At 39.8% G+C, this 21,431-nt stretch overlaps 1 protein-coding gene and 1 pseudogene across 1 annotated transcript in view; one reads left to right on the top strand and one right to left on the bottom strand.

Moving 5' to 3' along the window:
• Positions 1-21,431, top strand: part of NT5C3A (5'-nucleotidase, cytosolic IIIA) — a 68,058-nt gene that overhangs the window by 23,426 nt on the left and 23,201 nt on the right. The window lies entirely within an intron of this gene.
• The window catches only part of LOC105978603, a 2,516-nt pseudogene continuing 1,225 nt past the window's right edge, over positions 20,141-21,431 (bottom strand).

Here is a 21,431-nt window from a genome sequence, read left to right as displayed (position 1 = left end):
ATTTATAAATTATCAAGGGTTTATAAGGGAGGGAGGGGGAAAATGAACAGCCGATATTAAGGGCTCAAGTAGAAAGAAAATGTTTTGAGAATGATGATGGCAACAAATGTACAAATGTGCTTGACACAATGGATGGATGTATGGATTGTGATAAGAGTTGTATGAGCCACCAATAAAATGATTTTTTTTAAAAGAAAGAAACTTACAAATAAAGCACTCACTGCTCAAAAAAAACAACCAAAAAAAACCCGAAGCATCCCAACCCAGTGCTGTCCAAGCCCATAAGTCCAATATTAGCTCATAGGTCCCACACCAATCTACAGAGTCCTCCTCAGTCTCAAAAAGCACACACGATGCTGACTGCAGGAGGAAAGCGGAATCAGTGAGCTTAAGCATCTCAACACTGGCAGGGGTCTCCACACGGCTGCTTCAGCACCCAGGGCTGCATCTGGGTAGGTCCATGTGGGTTTTCCTCAGGGATGTCTCGCAGGAAGTGAGCCTTGGCAGCTGAAGCAGGGAACTGGCTAAGGCAGCTGCACCCTGGTCCGACCATCAGAAAGCAAGAGACCCAAGAACTAGAAAGGCGAGGCTCACTGAGCCATTTATCTCTCCGCCCTTCAATTAATCCTTCTTGTGTTTATCAGCCATGTTGGCACAATAAATCTTAACTATCTCAACTACCTCAGTATATTGCCATTTAAATATATGTACATAGGCCAATTCCTCTATTTTTATGAATTAATGCATTTACATATATACACACCCATGTTTATTCCTCTATCCATAGCTTTTGCTTCCTAGATCTTTTCCTGCTTCCTTTTACCTTCCTCCTGCCCCACCATCATGCTCACTCTTCTTCTGCCTCTTAGTAATTCCTCTCAGCTATTCCTCCAGACCTATGCTTCTCAGTAATTCCTCCAACATCCCCCAGGATCTCTACGTTCTCCTCAGTGTTGATTTTACTTCCCTAGTTGTTCCTCTGTCTATGGCGGTTTGCTCACCACTCCCTCCCCCCACCTCCTCCTGCCACCCAGTCCCTCGGAACTGTAGCTCTGTTGCTTTCTCCTCGAGCTTGCCTCCCATGCCTATCTGATATAGGTAGACAAACCAACAATAACAGACAAAACAAAAAGATTGAATAAAAAGAGAAAAAGGGGGAGGGCGGAGATAATAATAACTAGGAAAACAAAACAAAACAATCCAGGTCTGTCTGCTGACCTTTTTGACTATCTCCCCATTGGTCCTGGGGGAATTTCAGGAGCTACCCTTCCTAGCCTGAAATCTACTTTGGGGCTCCTCAGGGACTTTGTAGCTTTGCTTTGCTCCTGTTGCTGATCTGTTAGGTTCCCTTCTTGGTTCGCCCCACTGGAGGGTGTTCAGACTGGACTAACCCCCTGCCGTGTGTCCCCAGTATTGTTCTTTGTCGTGGTGTGCTACAGTGTGGGGACATCATGTCTCGAGTTGTTGTTGGCTCTATAGCCCTCTCTGTGCCTTAGCAGCTCCGTGCAGGGATGTCGTCCTTTGGGCTTGGTCTGCTAATATGGGGTCTAGTCCCTCACTCTCTCTTCTTCCTACTTGGTTTGGTTCCATGTGGGCGTGGCTTGCAGGCCCCTCTCCCCAACCTGTAGGTTCAGTGTTGTCTCTGTAGCACATACTTCTGTGGGGTGGGGCCAGCCCTGTAGCCCACTCTGTTCATGCGTTGCTCCATATGGTTACATTGCCCTCAAGGTTTGGTGCGCCATAGTGGGGTCTGCATGCACACTCCCAATTCTGTGGAGACATAACCAATACTCTCCCCTTGGTGGGTTAGTGCCCTACTCCCCCAGGGCCATCGTCTCCCTACTCCCCCCACCCCCCTTTCCCCTTCTTTGTGTTGGAACAACTTGTACATCCTTGGGTTTGGTCTGTTCCCCACATGACTGCCTATGCTTCAACCCCTATAATGTGAGATAAGTGGCTTTTCTTCTATTCCTATTGTGCTAATTATACTTACCTCAGTGGACTCATGTTGTATTTGCCCTTTTGTGACTGGCTAACTTCATTCAACATAATTTCTTCCAACTCTTCCCATGAAACGACATGTTTCATGTGATCATCAGTGCTTTTTAGTGATGTGTAGTACTTCATTGTATGTATGTGCAGAGTTTTCTAATCCATTGGTCTATCCATGGAAATTTAGGTTTTTCCAATTATTTGTGATTGTGAGCTACGCTACAATAAACATTGGAGCGCAGATGACTGGCCGTGGTTTATTTCTTACTTCTTCTGGGTGTATGCCCAATAGAGGGATAGCAAGGTAATAGGGTTGCTCAATTTCCATTTGCTTTAAATATCGCCAGATTGCTTTCCACAGAGGCTGTACCTATCTACACAACCACCAGCAGTGGAGGAGAGTTCCTCTCTCACCACATCCCCCCAACATGTGTTGCCCCCCAATTTTCTGATCAGTGCTATCCTCAAGGATGTTAGGTGGTATCTCATGGATGTTTTGCTGGGATTTAGTTTACACATGATTCATTCCTCATTGGCACAATCTCTCTATTATTAAGAGTAGGCAGGGAATTTAACTGTATCTCTTACTGATTAGTTTATCCTCCTAGCTATATATAGAATGAAGAAGGCTGGTATGCAGAGACATCGTTCCCTTGGATTCTTGTCATTTAACTTTCACAAACATGAGTTGACACAGTGGCTGCACAATGGGCTCAAATATAGTAACAATTGTGAGGATGGTACAGACCAGGCAGTATTTTGTTATGTTGTGCATAAGGTCGGTATGGGTTAGAATCCAGTAGAAGGCACCGAACAATAACAAATGTAAGTTAAATACATCATTTACCAAATATGTAGTCAGATTATATCACGGCACTTTGTTATACTTTAAAGCATGTAACTGTGTTTGTTTTCAAATATTCTCCTGGCAATAAGAGTAAGACATATTCTAGAAAAATTTTAAACTATCGGAGCATGAAGAAGAAAATGCAACCACTTATCTGTGATCCTATCATTCCTCTGTGACTACCGTTTATTTCCATGTATACTTGAAATTAATTTGATTTGCTGTATTAGATGCTTACATTATTGTTCCATTGAATTTGCCTGGTTGCTGATTTATTTTGGACTTACTATCTATAGTCATAAGTGAAGTTAGATGTATCTTTTTTCTTTGTCATATCTTTGTGTGGTTTGTGTTTCAGAGTTTGATACGAATTAATTGGAAATAGATAACTTAGCATCTTTTTATTTATTGTTGGACAGTTTGCCAAGTAGGGAGCCATCTGCCCTTTTAGTATTTAAAAGAACTCACGAGGATAAAATCAGGCCATGAAAACCATTCTCTGGTAAAGCTTATTTTTATGGTCTATGTTGAATTTAATGATTAAATTCTTGGTTTTCTCATTAATATTTGAGGAAATGAAAAAACTGTACTTTAAGGTTTCTATTTTACTGCTTTAAAATTTTTATTTTATTTTACTGCTTTTAAAACTCAAGTCATCAACTCCTGAATTGCCATAAGATTTCACATAATTATTTACTATTATTAATTTATGAACTTGAATCTCAAAATAATTTTCTTCTTTATTTTAATAAATGAGCTTCTCTGGCACAGAAAAGGGGGAGACCGTAAATTAAGTCTAACTTTATCCTTCATTTAGATGTGCTGGGTATGATGCACCAATAACAAAACAAAAACCTGATTTGCATAACCCATTGCCAATTTCAATATAACCCAAAGCAAATAGAAATTCTAAACAATACAGTTTCTTTTCACCAGACAGAATGTCAACTGTGTAATGTGGAAGGAGTCCAAAATCAAAACAGGAGCGGTTTTCATCTTCCATTTCAAGCACAAAGATCCAGCTGTATCAAAATGGAAACAACAACTTCAGTGCTGAGCATCTGGATAGATCCGAACATAGCGCATTTGAAAGGAGAGCAAGGGAATGCTCCCTTTATTTATGATAATAGTTCACTTTCTATTTTCTTGAATGTGACCTGCCTAATACAGCATAAATGTTATTTCCTCTAAAGAAGGTTAAAGTACAAAATTTGATGATTTAAATGAGAATGTAAACACAATCTAGACTGTGTTTAAGAAGTTTATTCCTGTTTCTTAAAATTAAATTATTTCAATACCAGATTTCTCCCCTCCCCACCTCGCTAAACTTTTAAAGAACGGCATTGAGATTAGAACCATACACTTTATCCTCAGTTTTCACATTTGTAAATTCATAAATGTAACAGTCTAGTTCACAAAAAGTCAGCCTGCTACGATAGATTTGTAGAATGATTTTATTTAGTTAAGAACAGTTTTAAAAGAGAAAGATCTATCAGAAAATCTTCCTATTCCTTTTCTTTTCCAGAAATATAATTGTTTCAGCTATCCTTATGCTCATTTTAAAATTTCACCTCCTATTCCAAGAAGCATTTATAGCATCTTGTTTCAATTCAATTTTGAACAGTCACCATATTGAAGTCAGTTGATGGTTGCCTTCTTAATTCTCTCACTGCCATCTAATCAATGTCAACGGCTGGTAGTTTCAAACTACTGACCTTTAGGTTAGCAGCCCCATGCCACCACCAGGGCTCCTTTGTCTTCTTCTGAGAGGTTTTGAAAGAAGTCTGATGGTTTGATGATGATAAACTGATGATTTACATGCAGAAATCACCTTGTTACATCATGTAGCAATTAGCAGGAATAAGTTTTACAAGAGTTGGTGTAGAGAAACTTCTATCATCCTTAGCTTCATTGTTTTGTTTGGAATAACTTCCTAGGGGGTCAGTCAATTTCTATTAGGATTTATGTTAGTCTGGGTGGACTAGAGAAACAAATTCATAGACAATCATATGTGTGTAAGAAAAAGCTTTATATACAAGAGCAATTGAATATTGAGAGAACACCCCAGTTCAGCCAAGATCAAGTCCGTAAGTCCTATATTAGCCCATATGTCTCACACCAATCTATAAAGCCCTCTTCAGACTCATGAAACACATTCAGTGATGCCAAATGCAGGAAGATCACAAGCCAGTGGATGGAGAGTCTTGTGGATCAAGTGGCAGTATAAGCACCTCAGCACTGGCAGGGGTCTCTACGTGGCTGTTCCAGCTCAGGGCACTAGCATAGTTCCATGTGTCTTATCGGCTGCAATGTCTCCCAGGGAGTGAGTGTGTGTCCTGCCTGTAATGAGTTATTTATCTCCTTAGCGAATCCAAATGAGGTCATCAAGCTGCGACCTGATTGACAGGCCAAACTCCACCCCTTCATGCTTAAGTCTCAAATTGACAACAGATTAAGTAACTACCACAGGATTCAAGTTTAAAATTACTTTCCATAGACAAATGATAATTGGAACCCTACAAGTTCTAACTCCCTGCCATTGAGTCAGTTCCTACTCATAGCCACCGAATAGGACTGAGTAGAACTACCCCTGTGGGTTTCTGGGACTGTAATTATTTACAGGAGTAGAAAGCCTCCTAGTTCTTCGATAGAGTTTCGAACTGCTGCCCTTGCAGTTAGCAACCCAATGCATAACCTACTATACCAACTAGAACTCCAATCTATGAATTAGTAGTAGCTAAATCATAGATTGGTTTATTGGGAAATGATTATATTACTACACTTTTTTATGTGGAATTATGAAGTGAATTCTTTCATGTTGTTAAAAATAATAATAACTCAGACAAAAATTGAATGTAAGGTCTATTCTGAGCAGTCATCCTGCTCAGAAACCAGTTTGATTCCAGAAAAGGCAAATGACTTGAAGAAGCTAAATACAATGAGGCTTATGAAGAAATAAGGCAACTATACTATGATTCTAATTGGACACTTGACCGAGTTCCTATCTAGCCCTTGATGACCCAGACTGTGTGCTATAGACTACTGGGGCGTTAGACTCTGTCCTTTTGAGTCACACAACATCCTTCATAGGCCACACCAGAAGGATTTGATGTGGAAACCCACTAAGTGAACTGGGCTATACCTCAAACTCAACCTGTAGGAGATTTAAGGAACTGACATATTCGGTTGAACTTAGGCTGAATAGTGTGAGAACAAACAGATGCTTGCTATCTCGGTGCTATGGAATTGGCAGTCATTGGACTTTGGTTCAGATCCCATGCTTTGAGTGTCCAATTAATGGTGGGCCGGGAACACCAGGTATTTACTATTTTAACGTCTTCCTTGCTAGTGTATCAGTCTAGTAGATGTGGTTCTGCCTGAGTCCATGAGTGTTTTTGGATGTTTTGCTCTATCACCATCCCCCGTTGTTTGTAATGTGCAATTACTTAACTGTTTAATCTGTACAAGCCAATTTATTCACGTATTTTGGTGTGAAAAACAGACCTATACTTGTATAATTTCCTTTTCTCAACAGTGTTTTAAATTCTTTACCACTGTCTAAAATTAATGAGACTATCAACAGAATTACCGTATGCTCCAGAGTTACCTTATCAACAGAATTACATTATGATTTAAAATGGTATCTATCAGAAAATGATAGTGATGTCTTGAAAGTGAACTAGAAACAATTGTGTATATATGAATGAATTTGGGGTTCTCACTTAATTTTAGCACCAATCTAAAACAATTGGTTCTTATGACATGGCCCTGCTCCATATTCCCCCTCATAAAGAGATCACCGAAGATATGGGTGCCATAGCAAAGTGTGGTGAAGAAAGCAGATGATGCCTGGCTATCAGAAAAAATAGCATCTGGGATCTTAAAAGCTTGTCTTCAAACAAGCAGCCATCTAAGTGAGGTGTCAACTACGTTCACGTAACAGAAGCAAACCAGCCTGTATGAGCCACAGATTGTAAATAATAAAATCCAATTCTGAAGGAGTGAATGGTATCAGAGCTTAAATTGTGACAGAAGGCTAGGGGTGACAGTGGAAGCCCAAAATCCATTTGTAGGATCCCTAAATGGATTAAGACTCAAGTGAATATCCTCTGGCCACAGTTGAGGGATGTGAATAGCCTTGCTATCAGACAGGGAGTATTGTAAAGTTTACTATGGTACGTGCAGTTAGGTTAAAATGGAATACCTTACCATTTGAGCTACCTTTTGAGCTGTTTTTTAGTTTCAGGTTTTAATATTTTCTGCTCTTTTTTAATTGATAATTTTCTAAGATTTGTCTAGTCATTGCTGTTGGGGGTTTTCTTCTTCTTCTTTATTTGCTTTCTGTTCACGTTTTATATGATTTTCTGTATAGGAAAGCCAGTACAGTAGCTCTCTAGAGACAGTAATTAGATGGGGACGTGGCAGGTAGGTTTAGGGGGAAATGGAAAGTCAACAACAAAGAGTAAAAGAAGAAAGCGTTTTGAAACTGATGGTAGTGATGATTGCACAAATCTTAATATGATTGAATGACCAGATTATATGGTATGTGAAGTGTATGCCAATAAAACTATTTTAAAAGAGAGAGAAGGGCAGGAGAACTAGAAGATAAACTATTGGCTAAACTTAGCATGATTGTTGAACCCTGACCTTTTTTTTTTTTTAATTGAGATCAAACTGATATCAGGTCACAAGATGTAGTCTGCCCCTCCACTCAGACATATCTTTTGAAATGCAAATTTATCAAGCTTATTAACAAGGAGCCCTGGTGGCCCAGTGGTTACCAGTTGTGCTGCTAACTGCTATGTCAGGAGTTCAAAACTACCAGCCACTCCTAGGGAGAAAGATAAGGCTTTCTACTCTCATAAAGAGTTATAGTCTTAGAAACCCACAGAGACAGTGAGTTTAGGTTTAAACTTGGAACAGGAAATGTTTAGCAACTTGTGGTAAAAGGAAATCCACTTCAGTGCTGTCATTAGGGAAAGTGGGAGGGAGGGGTAGACCAGACGGGACACTGTCTGTGGGAGTAACACTGAAATGATTGTCTACCGAGTTTTTGTGCAGTGCCCCGGAGAGAAGCTTGTTATTTTTTAGTACAACACACCTGTACTTAATTATGGCAACAAAAATATTTCCTGTAAGTCGAGCTTATATGTTTGAATATACTGACATGGCTACAACGCATGCTAGTTTACTTTTGAACTTTCTAATGTGCCGTGGTAGAGCTGTCATTGTCCGCTAGCTGAGATCACGGTTCAGATCTATTGGCTCCCTGTGCACAATGTACAGGGCTGCACTCTTGTTTGTGTTGCTGTCTGTCCTTTTTTTAATGACTGGTTTTGTCCAAATTCCGGTGTTTTTGCTCTGATGCTGTCGTCATTAGTGTTTGTGAACCTATATCAATAACTTTTTGAGGATGAAGTAGTAATTAAAGGGAAAGGAGGGACATTTTTTTAAAGACTTCTTTGTAACTAGCAGTGCTGAAACTAATAATGTATTTCAATGTAGAAAGATTTTACAAAACATTTTTTGTTCTTCACATAAGAAATGTTACATTTACGCCATTGACAACTTTATGTGTCACGTATTAGTCTATAATGAAAATTGATACTAAACATTACTATGGATTCTCTATGGTCCTGTACAGGTAGGTGTAAGGTGCATGGAGGAGGGGGTGACACCACAAATTGCTGTTCTGGTGACACCAACCCTCATGGTGCCCCTGAGCCATTGTCAGATTGGTGTTGATTAGGGATTTTTTTTTTTTACAGTGAATTTGATTTTGTAAGAAAACCTCCCAAACAAAGCAAGATGGCTGATATCTGTTTCTCTCTCTGACAGAAAATTAAAAGGCCAAATGAAGCCCTCAATACATGGCTGCAGTTTAAATCGATCAATTGGATTTTCTGAGAATTTTTTTTCTAATTTCTGGGAAATTAACAGAAAAGCCAGTTAGTTGCCTTGTACCGATTCCAACTCACGATGACTCTTGGTTTTCTGAGCCGACTTGTATCCCAGGGGTTTTCAGTGGCTGTGAGCTTTCTAAGTAGAGCGCCAGACCTTTCTTCCAAGGCACCTCTGGGTGTCCCTGAGCTGCAGCCAAGTGCTTAATCACTGTGGGTCTCATGGATGGTAAAATATAAAGCCATACTTTTAAGCTTTCCAATGTGATTGAATAATTGACAGAATCTGAAAGGTTCAAACTAGTTATAGTTATTCAGAAATAATAAAAATAGGTATTCCTTTCTCCGCCAATGAAGACATGTGGTTTTAGTGTTACAGAAGGAGGAAAATAATCTTCCATAAATTTAAGTCCTTTATGAAAAGTTCTCTGCACTTTGGCCATATATATTTCAGATTTAGACTTTGCCATTGGGATCTGAGTGGTTTCTGTTTCTATGACAACAAGTACAGACACTCCAGGGCAACAGGGCCTAGTCGCTGTGCGCAGAGTAAAGTCCACGCTGCTGCTTCTCACTTCTGGACCCTTTGTAGTCCTTCTCCAAAGGTCTCCTAAAGCTCTTTAAAACAAACATCTCCTTTCATTGTTTTTAGTGCTTTGCTGTATCCTTTGTGCCTTTTCTATGGCAGTTTCTAAACATTATCCTTATTTGTACATGCCTCCAGCCCACTCATTTACAGTTGTTGTATAATGTTACTTAGAGGCAGCAACGTATGAGAGAGAGAGAGAGAGAGAAGAATTAGTGTTCTGACTCTTGTACAAGGTCACATAAGTAATTAGTAACTTAGCTTCTCTGGATGTCACAATCTTTATCTGTATCTTTATAAAAAGGGAACCATTATCTTCCCCTTAACGTTTTGCTGTTTAAACTAGAATGTATGTAAAGGATCATCATTCTTCTGGGGTGCTGATAGGTGGTATACAAAAGTACTCAATACAACGTGAGCCCCTACTTGAAGGCGACTTTCGTAGACACTTCATCCCCACAGCAACCCTCCATCACATACTCACATGTACTGGGTGACTTTCAAAGGATAGTGGGTGAGGAAGCATTAAAGAATTAGAGAGAAAAAAAAAAAAAAAGAATTAGAGAGAAGTTGTATGTTTCATCGGTGCTACACTGCACCCTGACTGGTTCATCCCCTCCCTGAAGCCCTTCTGTAAGGGGGTCCCCAGTTTTTGTCCCATGGAGAATCTAATGGTTTGAACTGCTTACCTTATAATTAGCAACCCAGTGCCTGATCCACAGAACTATCAGGATTCCTTAGTTTCCCTCAGTAGAGGTTAGCATAAATATGAATCTTCAGGCAGGGCATTGTTGTGTAGCACTGCATCTGCTCGCACTCACAGCGAGCCCAGCGGACAGAGCAGAGCTGCCCAGGGGGCTGTAGTGCCATCCTCACAGAAGTCAACTGCCACACTGCTGTAAATATATAAAGAAGACATCTGCCAAGGCAACCTTTTAAAGTGGGTGCAATTCACTGAAACCCATTACAGGTATCACATTTGGGTAACTACCACTGATATTGCGTATGCAACAAAATAACATTACTCAATAAAAAGTTTTTAAAAACAAGTCCTTTGCATAAGAGTCCACTCCAACTCTAGCTAGCCCTCCACGAAAGGCTGTAAAACCGTAACTCAGTACTCTTTGTTGTTGACGGGAATTCATCTGGAGCGAGCTTCTCAGTGATATTGTTTGAATCCAAAGCTTTCCTAACTATATGCAGATATTCCAGGACAACATAATTGCATTTCCATACATCAGGGGTGTCAAACTGGCGGGATGCAGGCCCCATGCGGGCGCCAAGGTAATTTTGTGTGGCCCGTGATGCTCTGAAAATAGAAAAAATTGTTATGAAGGAAATAGCGTGTAGGGGAGATGGAGGCAATACTGTACACACAATTCCCTCGTTAACCCTTTAACTACTGACGACAAGTATGCACGTGCCGCAGTGCCTTTCCTGGGGGCCTGTGGACGTGTGTAAACGCAGACTCAGTTCTGGCGACATTTGGAAGCAATATGTCTGCCACTCTGTGTCATGTCATGTAAGCAGATCCCAATAGCGGACAGGTTAAAAAGAGCACTCTGGTTTGTGCTGTTATGAATCACACCTAGCGGCTGCGCTAGTTCACATTTTTAGAGGGAAGCCATTACGATTGTGCATCACGTTTATCAGCTGTCCAACATTTTGTGTTTTTTATTAGTTACTTTGTTATATTTTCCAGTCACAACATAAGAGGTTTAAGTGAAAACTAGTAAGAGCAAAGCGCTGGCAAGTTTCGGGTTAGAAAGAATAATTTTAGTTTTATAAATACGCTAAATAAAATAAACGTCCTTCTTGGAAGAATGTCTTATTATGGATCTTCTAACGTTGTTAAAATAAAATAGCAAAAATAAATAAATAAAATAGCAGTGCTAATTTTTCTCACATTTGATAGGTGCCAAGTCTGCTTGTTAGTGGCCTTTTTATTTTCAAGCAATTTTCATTATTTTCTGTTATTTTAGAAAATACTACTTTACAAATTTTGCTAAAACGTTGCTTGGGTTAGATTTCTGTTCAGTAGACAGAAGGCTGCTATAGAAACGTATTTACATAAATGTAGTTTAGTCATGTCCGTACTGATAAAGCTTCCCTAAGCCCAGAGCCCAACTTATCTGCCCTGTCCTGATACTTGGCATTAACTTGCTACGGAATTCTGGCTACTTGAGTTAAAAGCAAAGCTAGTGCTCTTAAAAAATATATTTATATTCACAGCATTTTGCCTTTGCATCTAAAAAGAAAGAAAATTTATTTAAAGATTAGTTGTTTAAGATTTCATAGCAAAACCATGCATAGTTCCATTAGAATTTATAGACAGCTCTGGAAAATATGAAGAAAGGTGTAAAAATCCCTTTCAATCCCCCTGTGTTAGACTATTAGCATCTATTGACCACACACATGCACCATGTTTTTGTTCACTTGTCATATGTGAGCTAATGTTTTGCTTTCCATTGAAATAAAGTGAAAAGTGGCCTCACAAACCAAAGCCCCCTCGAGGAAGGAGCTTTGTACGTGTCCATGCCCTTGTTTCCTCTGCAGAGCATGTTCCCAGCACTCGACTGGCACGTCTCGAAAATAAATGATTTCAACTGGTCATGTTCTTAGACTGGTGACTAACTAGCTCATAACTAGCAGGCCCAGAGCATACTAAAGCCCTGTGTTGGTAAGGTGTCACAAGACTGGTTTTGCTTTGGGCTTAGTCAAGGCTCTTGGACCCGCCCCTCAGTTGCACCTTGTACTATATTAGTCCTTCTCAAACAGGAAGACTTTTCTTTCCGCCGTGTAGCTGCTCTGGCACCTTTGGGTGAGTTTATACAGTCCCTCTAAACAAATCAGTTTCTCTTGTTTAACTTTATGACTATACAATTTGTATTTAACTGAGTATCTTGTTGAAAATTGTGGCACTTAAAAATACAAATTTAGGAAACAAAAGTGGAATCAGCCAGTGTCATGGAAAGCTATCTTCTTTTTCAGTTTTCAAATAAACTGTCTAAAACTTTGGGGTGCCTTGGGTCTTAAGAAATAGCAGTTAGATGTTACAATGACAGCTAATTTGAAGCACTTCATAATTGACATGCTGATGTAAAAAAAAAAAAGCAAAGCAAACTACTTCCAATCTCTTTACAAGAGGAGGGAACCTGTAAGATTCCACCTTGTTCATTCAGTTGCTGTGTAACTCAGCTTTTTGCATGATAGCCACAAGCTTGGGGTCCCAGGGATTCTGGACTGTTTATTGCTGCTTACTAATGAAGCTAGATTACATTTTGTTTAGTATCTGTGAGTTATCATGGCATAGGATTGCTTTTCTGACGTGATCAAAAGATGAACTACTTCTCGTAAGATTTAAAACAAAATGTATGTTGAAAAATTAGGCTCAAAGCCTAAAGCTACGTTTATGACCAAGTCAGATTTAGATCATTAGATTTGTCCGTATCTTATCTATTTTTATTTCTTCTAAGTTAGGAAAATTAGGTAATCCAGGCAGACCATTTCTGAAAGCATTTTGCTTGGTTTTTATTGGCAGCCTAGAACCCACGCACTCCTATATCTCTAGATACTGCTGACCACCTGTGCCGCCGTTCGCGGACAAAGCAAGGACAGAAGAATGCAAAGGCCTGAAGGGCAATCAGTACAAATTTTTTCAATCTCCTTGTGCCCTGGTTTCCTCATTTTTGAAAAATGCTTCTAGATGTTAGAGGCAGAGTAGAAGAACAGCTGATTGCAGATAGATAACATTCTGAAATTTTCCAGCTCTGAAATTCATTTTCTTAAGTCTCCATAAACTTGTAACAGAGAACTTAAGTTGGATGATTTAAGAAAATTGGCATAAATTGCAAGTTTTAAATAACTCGCCTGTGACGTGTTTTTCTTTCTGCCTTCGGCTTCCCCTCCCACTCTGCCGCTCAGTTTCATTTTTGCTTCAAGTGTGTATCAAGAACGTTTCGCTGTCCAGGCTTGTGCTTCAGGACCCCAAACAGCCCCCCTCCGCCTTCCTTGTGCTGAATTGAATGAAGAAAGTTGTTTGAATTCCCATAGAAGCTGATTTACAGTACTTTAGAGTTTGTTTTTCTGTGTATGGAAGTGTAACTTCTTTACCCTCACTCCGTCATTATTTTAAGATAGGGACTGTTTTGTTTGTTTGTTTTAAAAAACAACAACAACCCTAGTTTAGGACAAGTATTATAGGTTGCTGGAAAAGTACAAATGTAAAATTTTAGCATTGTTGCTGATACCCTGCCCATACAGACCTTTTCTTATGTAACCAGCACACAGCTGCTCCTGCAGAATATCATTACTGCCTGTAGTGCACTGAAATGTGGATGTTTCCAGAAGTATCATAATTAAAGCAAGAGTCTTAACTTTTGACGATATGAAATCTTTTCTATTTTTCCTCCTCTTAGACAAAACCAAGTGGGCCTTTTAAAGGAGTTTGTATTCAGATACAGCTTGCTTTAAAGCAACTAAGTTTTCATGTAGCTACACACACTATTAACAGACTTGTAAACGGTATTTTCAAAGTGACTCATCTCAAAATGAAGTAGCACATTAGCTAAAACCTTCTATTATGAGGGATGTACTCTTCAAAGTTCTTACCTCCTGCTTCGTCTTTAGCCTTGTCCTACATATTCCTTGTGCTCAACACTGTTGTGGGAGAGACCTTAAGCTTATCACAAAGCATACAGAGTAATCCTTTCCCAGCTTCAAAGGCATAATAGTCTACATTTAAAAGAGTCCACAGACCTAAAGCTTTCATCCTTCCCTTGAAGAGAGTTCATCTCAAGAGTAGTGCTATCTATTTTTGAACACATCATCTGCACTTGATGTGGTGTCGTCTCGCCCCCCCTCCGCCTCCCCCCCCCCCCCCCTCCCAACGACTCTTCTCCTGAAGCATCTGCAACAGATGACTTGGCCCGGCAGGCCAGAACTCTATGCCATGTATAGGGTTACAACTCTATTGGGTTAAAAATACCTTGCCCTAACTTGTAATGTCTTCCTTATTATAGTGCCAGAAGGTTGACATTTATGCCTTAGTGTTTACACTTTTCATAATGATGTAGACCTCAGAGTGATTTTTGTATAAGGACAGCAATATTGAGATGCTTTTCAGCACTGATACGTTCTGGTCAGATTTGCCATTGAAGACTGAGGATTATGAAAGGCCTTTAGTTACATATGAGTTTTAAATGTGCATGCAATCCATGAGTTGCTAGGCTTATTTATAAAATATAATATCCTACTAAGGTGGGTCATTAATAAATTTCCAGTATGATTTTGCTTTTTTGCTTGTATCTTGTTTAAATAAAATTAGCAAGAATATTCTTAAAGTTAAAAAAAACGAATATTCTTAAAATCACCAACACTATTTTGCTTTAAAAATAAAAATAAAACAAAACAACCCCCTACAAATTAATGCTCCAAAAAGAACCATTTTTTTAATTAAATACTTTTATTGGGGGCTCTTACATCTCTTATCACAATCCATAAATTCATCCAGTGCGTCAAGCACATTTGCATATATGCTGTCATCATTTTCTTTTCTTTTTTTTCTGTTTAATCATTCCCCCATTAAAATAGTGCTTGGATTATAAAACTATATGAAATTTAAAAGTAAAGCCATGCAAAAAAAATACGTAAATACTTTTCCTTAAAAGACATACTTAAAATAATGATGAAAACTATTTAAAACCTGCTTCTTTGGGCTTAATAGACGATAAGGGAAAAGTATCACCCTGTCCCCTAAAATGCTCCTTTAGTTGACAGACACTCACATATTTCTTGTGTGTCAGACATTCTGGTAGATTCAAACATAACTCCCATTTTAAAACAAAATTAAAGACTTCAAGATAAGAAATGCTAGTAAAACCTTTGAGTTTTTATGTATTTTTCTGTTTCTCGTTACTTTGCTCAATTTGTATTGATTTAATAATAGTAATGTCTAAATATTCCCATGAACTTTGTTATTATTACATGTAGAGAAAAAGTTGATGAGGCATTTTCTTACAAATGTGTACTTCATTTTCTCTGCATATTCTTAACACCATATAATTTATTATAGGAGACTTCCAATTCTTTATACATTTTATTTTTATCCCATACTTTGCCAGCTCTAATAAAACTTTTGAGGAGCTTCAACATCTACAATACCTTGGTATTTAAATCATACCGAAGTATCATTTTACTATGCCATTAACATACATGAAGAGCCTGAAATGTATGCATGTCACATGTGCCTTTTTCTTCCCCCTGCTCCTTTGCTGTGACATCACCTGGGAAAATCCAGAAGATTGGATAATCAGGAAATGACTAATCAAGAGTCTGCTGAACTTGTGAAAATGGTGGGTATTTGAAGTATTTCCAGTTGTCTTTATTAACGGGGATTCTTCATTACTTTTTTTTCTCCCTCTAACCAGATAATTAATTATGGGACTATGTGGCTTACTCGTGGGGCAGCTAACCCAAGATCAGCAATTCAAAACCACCAGCTACTCCACAAGAAAAGAGGAGGTTTTCTACTCCTGTAAAGATGGACAGTTTCAGAAACCCATATGGGCAGTTCTGCCCTGTTACAGGGGTCCTACAGGTCAGCATCTACTTGAAGGCAGTGAGTTTGGTTGAGTTTTTCTTTTATACAGATCTTTCTACACGTGCTCAACACACAATGAAACCTTAAATATTGGTTGGATTGCATTTTTACTTCTTGTTTTTCTATAAATATAAGCATTATACCACATAAAATGATTTACCTTATTCCTTGTTAGGCTAAATTTTCTTTGCTCAGTGATACATTTACATTGTACAAGTATAAGACATTTTTGGTTAGGACTCTAAATAAAAATGACAAGGTTTCAAAATCTTATAAAATATTTCTTATAGGACAGTAGTGGAAAAGTAAAGGAGCCCTGGTGGTGCTGTGGGTTAGGCATTGGGCTACTCCCTGTAAGGTTGGTAGTTCAAACCCACCAGCCATTCCATACAGGAAAGGCGAGGCTGCCCAGTCCTGTAAAGATTTATAGTCTCAGAAACCTTATGTAGGATTGCTGTGAGTCAGAATCAGTTTGATGACAGTGGCTGAGTAGGACAATAGAGTTCATTTCATTATAGGTGCTAGTAAAAACGTAGGCTTAAGGGTCATGATAACTTCCAATCTCATCTCACTCCTTAAACTCTGGGATACCCTTGAAAAAGGCAAAATAAAATTGGACATAGAAGACATGGTCATTTATTTACTTATCTTACAGTTTTATTGGCACGTCTTCCACATATCACACAGTTCAGTAGTTCAATCATATCAAGAAGACTTGTACAGTCAGTTCAGTCATATCAAGAAGACTTGTACAATCAGTTTCACAATCAATTTTAGAACATTTCCTTCTTCCTGTACCACAATCAATTTTGGAACATTTTCTTCTTCCTTGTACTCGTTATTAGTGTAATTAGATATATTGTTTTAAATTGTGGCAAAAATAAATGCAGCAAAATATTCTCCAATTCAACAATTTCTACATATATAATTCAGTGCCATTGATTATACTTTGTTATGCAACCATTGTTGATAACCTTTACCAAATTATTCCACCATCACTAACATAAACTCTTTGTCCTCTAAGCAAAAACTCTTCCTCATTCGCTCGTGGTAACCATGGGTCAACTTTGGTTTCTTTCTTTTTTTTTTTTTTAGTAGTAGTTTGCTTGATAAAGTATTCACATATACACTTCCATGGTTAAATCGCTTTTCAAATGAGTTGTATATACATCATCACAATCAGTTCTAGAGCTCCCTCCACACTCCTGCATTCATTGTTTGCTCCCTCATTTCTCTCCCTCTCCCCTACCTGACTACCCCCCATCCCCAATAAACCATTACATCAGTGATTGTCTCTATGCATCCACTCATCCTGTGCTTCATAAACTGGGAAGCCTAACAAAAAGAATAAAAAGCCAACAAAGTGAAACGGAAAGAAGAAAATAATATAAAGGTTCATAGGGGTTTTTTTCTTCCTTTTTTCATGTCTGTCTATGTAATACAGGCAAGATAAACAATGCTGCGTAGAAAACAACGGGACCTATGGTTCCCGGGGGACAGGGGAGAGGAGGAGGTAAAGGAAAGGGAGGGGGAGCCAACAAACCCAGGGACAAGAGAACAACAAGAAATCTAAAATTGATGGCCAGGAGGGCATAGAATGCCTGGTGGGGTTCGATCGAGTGTATGTAGCCCAGAGGAAATAGAGGTGAATGAAGGTTGAACATGATAGTTGGATTGGAGAAAAGTAAAAGGAAATAAGAGGAAAGAATTAGGGGGCAAAAAACAGCTATAGAGGTATAAGCATGTACATACGTAAATATATTAATATATAACTATAGGGATATATATATAGAGAGACTTCGTTTTAAGGTAGCAGATGGACATTGGGGCTCTACTCCAGTCCTCCCTCAAAGCAAGAGCACTTTGTTCTAATAACCTGGCACACCTTCCTGACATGATTGCCGAAGACATAAGCTAATTTGATGAAGAAAGCTGATGGTGCCTGGCTATTACAAGATATAGCACCTGGGGTCTTAAAGACTTGAAGTTAAACGAGCAGCCATCTAGGAGGGAGCGGCAAAACACATGGAAGAAGCACACCAACCCCTGTGATCACAAGGTGCCTATGGGATCATGTATCGGGCATCAGAAGGCCCAAAACAAGCAACCATTTTGATGTGAATAAGGGTGGTGGGAATGGAAACTAAAAGCCCATCTCTAGACAATTGGACATCCTCTCACAGAAGGGTCACAAGGAAGGGACAAGCCAGCTAGAGTGCGTTGTAGCACCGACAAAACACACAACATTCCTCTAGTTCTTCAGTGCTTCCTCTCCCCCCACCCCCTCACTCTCATGATCCCAATTCTATCTTACAAATCTGGCTAGACCAGAGCATGTACACTGGTACAGATAAGAGCTCTCGACACACAGAATCCAGGACCAATAAACCCCTCAGGACCAATATTGAGAGTAGCGATATCATGAAGGTAGGGGGAAGATGTGGTAAGAAGAGGGAAAGGGGGAAACCAATTGCAATAATTGACGTACAAGACCCTCGGGGGGTGGGGTTACACAACAGAAACATAGGTGAAGGGAGACAGTGGATGGTGTAAAATCGGAAAATGAAAATAATTTATAAATTATCAAGGGTTCACAAGGTGGGAGACTAGGGGAGGGAGGAGAAAAAAGAGGACCTGATATCAAGGGCTCAAGTAGAAAGAAAATGTTTTTGAAATGATGATTGTAACATGTATAAATGTGCTTGATACAATTCATGTATGGATTGTTATAAGGGCTGTAAGAGCCTCCAATAAAATGATTTATTAAAAATAATAATAACGAGCAAGAAAGAAAAGGCCACTATCAATATTTAAAAAGCCAGAGAAGAATTTTCTGTCATGGAACAAGCGAAAAATATTTCGGCCTATAGCAAATTCAGGTTGCATCAAGAGAAGGGAGATCAGCTGACCAAGTATCATACTGTGATTGGATCCACCATAATCAAGTTTACAATACTCTCTAAGACATGGTTATTCTTGTTCATAGCTAATGAAAAGCATGTCACGTTTTTTATAGCACATTGGGTGCACTCAATCTGAGTCTCCTAAGTATTCTATTATGCAGGAATGTCGTGTGATGTGTGTGTGTGTTCCACTCCCCTGACACCATCACAGAGAGTGACTTCAAAATGACCCCAGGGTTTGTACATTGGTGTCATGTGGGCTAGAATTGCAGTAGAAAGGGCTGCTAAGGCAGGGACATTAGCAGGTTTGGAGTTATTCCAGTTACCCAGTGTAGTTACTTCTCATACCCTCACCCATCTCCTGTCACTCCCTACTCCCTTACTCCCAGTCAGGGAGCAGGTGAACAGGGTGCAGTGCCCCCCACTGTGCAGAAAGGAGTGTCTTCACCTTGGGTATTGAGAAAGGAGAGCAGCTACAGGGGCAGATGGCTGAGCTGCTTAGCAAGGCTGCCAGCAGGCCCACCCAACGAGGGGTGTGTGACCCTATGAATTACACGGGTGACAGCAGCCCTAGTGGCGCCACTGTCAGTGAGTTCTGAACCAGGCAGGCAGCATCTTTCTTTATATATGCAGGGGAAGCACATATGTCCATTCTCTTTATTCTGATGGCAAAATCTTAAAAATCACTACCTCTTGCTCTCTTTTTAAAGAGAGGCCAACTGCCCATAAGCACTTCCTTTGAATTGTTCTTTCTCACTTTTTCATTTTTCTCATCCTTCTCGCTCTCTCTTTCCCCTCACCTTTTGGTCTCTTTCCTTCTGCCTCTCTGTTTTTCTGCCCACATGTTTTAGCAACCAAATAACGTCGTGACATAATTAGGACATGTCTTGTTCATCTTTTTTTTTTAATTCATCTTCCTTTAACCAGAGCTTGATTATAGGCAAAAGCTGATTCAAAGTGCTGTTAAGTCATGAATTTAGCTACTGTTATTAGATGGAGGCATATGGAATTGACATTTTAGTGTCAAATAAGTTCTCTTAGTAGTTTCATGTAGGTTCGTTTTATACCAAACCAAACTCACTGCCATCCAGTCGATGCCAACTCATAGTGACCCTATAGGACAGGGCAGAGCTGCTGCTGTGGGTTTCTGAAACTGTACCTTTTTTTTTTAATTCCTGACATTACAGAACTAAACTGAAATTTATTAATATTCCACTCTTACATATCCATGAAAAACAGGAAGAAAAAAATTCATGAGCAAAAAAAAACCAGGAGAAGCTTATAAAAATATGGATTTCAGCATTAACAGCTGAACAGAGAAAGGAATTAAAATGCTTTAATTAAAAAATCACGAGTGGATGATAAAGTGTAGAAACTGAAAATTTACAAACTATTTAAAACCTGGAATCGCTGACTGTTCAGAAACTACACAGATGGATCATGGGTGGTGGTGAACAGCAGAAAGGGGTTATGGATGAATCTGCATTGTTCTAGCTTCTCCCCATGCCACCCATCTCTGAGGAAAGCCTGACATTGATTAGATATTGAGCCAGGCTAAATGCTGGCAGCAGATCCAGTGATGGTAGCCTGCCTATCAGTAGATCCTTCCACTGGGTTCGCAATTTTTATCTGCGTCCCAGACATCTGACGGATCTCATTGATTTTGGCGCCTTGACGTCCAATTATGCAGCCAATCAAATAATTTGGAATGGTGAGTTCATTAGAAGTAGTCTGAGCAGACGCATACAAACCTGCCCAATAGACTTTCTTCTCTGGAGAGCTGGATTCAGTGCCACTGAATGCCATGCGTCATAGGAAAATGAGACTGTTGCATTGCCAGCTGGTCCAGCTGGGTCAAATAATGGCATACTGTCTTTGAATGGTATAGGCCTCTGGAGGTGGTCCTTCCAGGTAAGGGTTGAGGCACATGGACGGGGTGGTGTGGGGAAAGCTCGCACTGTCGCGGCCTGTGCTGTACCTGCCCTGACCACCTGCAAAAATGATTGGAGAACTGGATGGCTTGGGCCGGTACAGGATGGTCATGCCTTTCGGGGGTCACTGGGAGAGTCTCCAACATGACCACGCAGATCTGCTTGACACACTCAATGATGGATTGCGGAATGCCAGCATTAGTGGTGGCCTGCACAGTTGAGTTGGGAAGCCACCTGGACCTGAGCGCCTGTACTCTCTCGAATTTCTTTGATTTTGCAAGCACTCTTCCCAATGAGAGCCACACTGACTCGCAGGGACCACCGGCCTCAGGGTGACTGGGGGTCCATTTGTTATAGAGCTGCTGATGTCCTCTTCCAGTTTGTCAATGATCATGGCAAAGGCTTTAAAGATGGCATTAGTGGGTCCAGCCAAAGTGATCATTCTCTCAGGACAATTTCCTTCTGAGCTGTGGATGCATGCACCACTCTCTTCCCGCATCTTCTTAACTGACTCTCCTTTCTTTCCGATGATACTGCCAACTTTCTTTCCATGCATATGTAGCTGGATGGTGAGAGTGACATTTAATCCACCTTCAATCACACGGTGTCCATGTCGAGCAGTGTTCTAGGGAGCTGGACTTTGAGTGGTCACGTCTTTGGTCACTGCAGGC

The sequence above is a fragment of the Echinops telfairi genome, unplaced genomic scaffold (genome assembly GCF_000313985.2).
Source record: "Echinops telfairi isolate 266 unplaced genomic scaffold, ASM31398v2 ScPeMD7_23;HRSCAF=83, whole genome shotgun sequence".
Lineage (NCBI taxonomy): Eukaryota > Metazoa > Chordata > Mammalia > Afrosoricida > Tenrecidae > Echinops > Echinops telfairi.
This window is presented reverse-complemented; position numbering and strand designations above follow the sequence as displayed.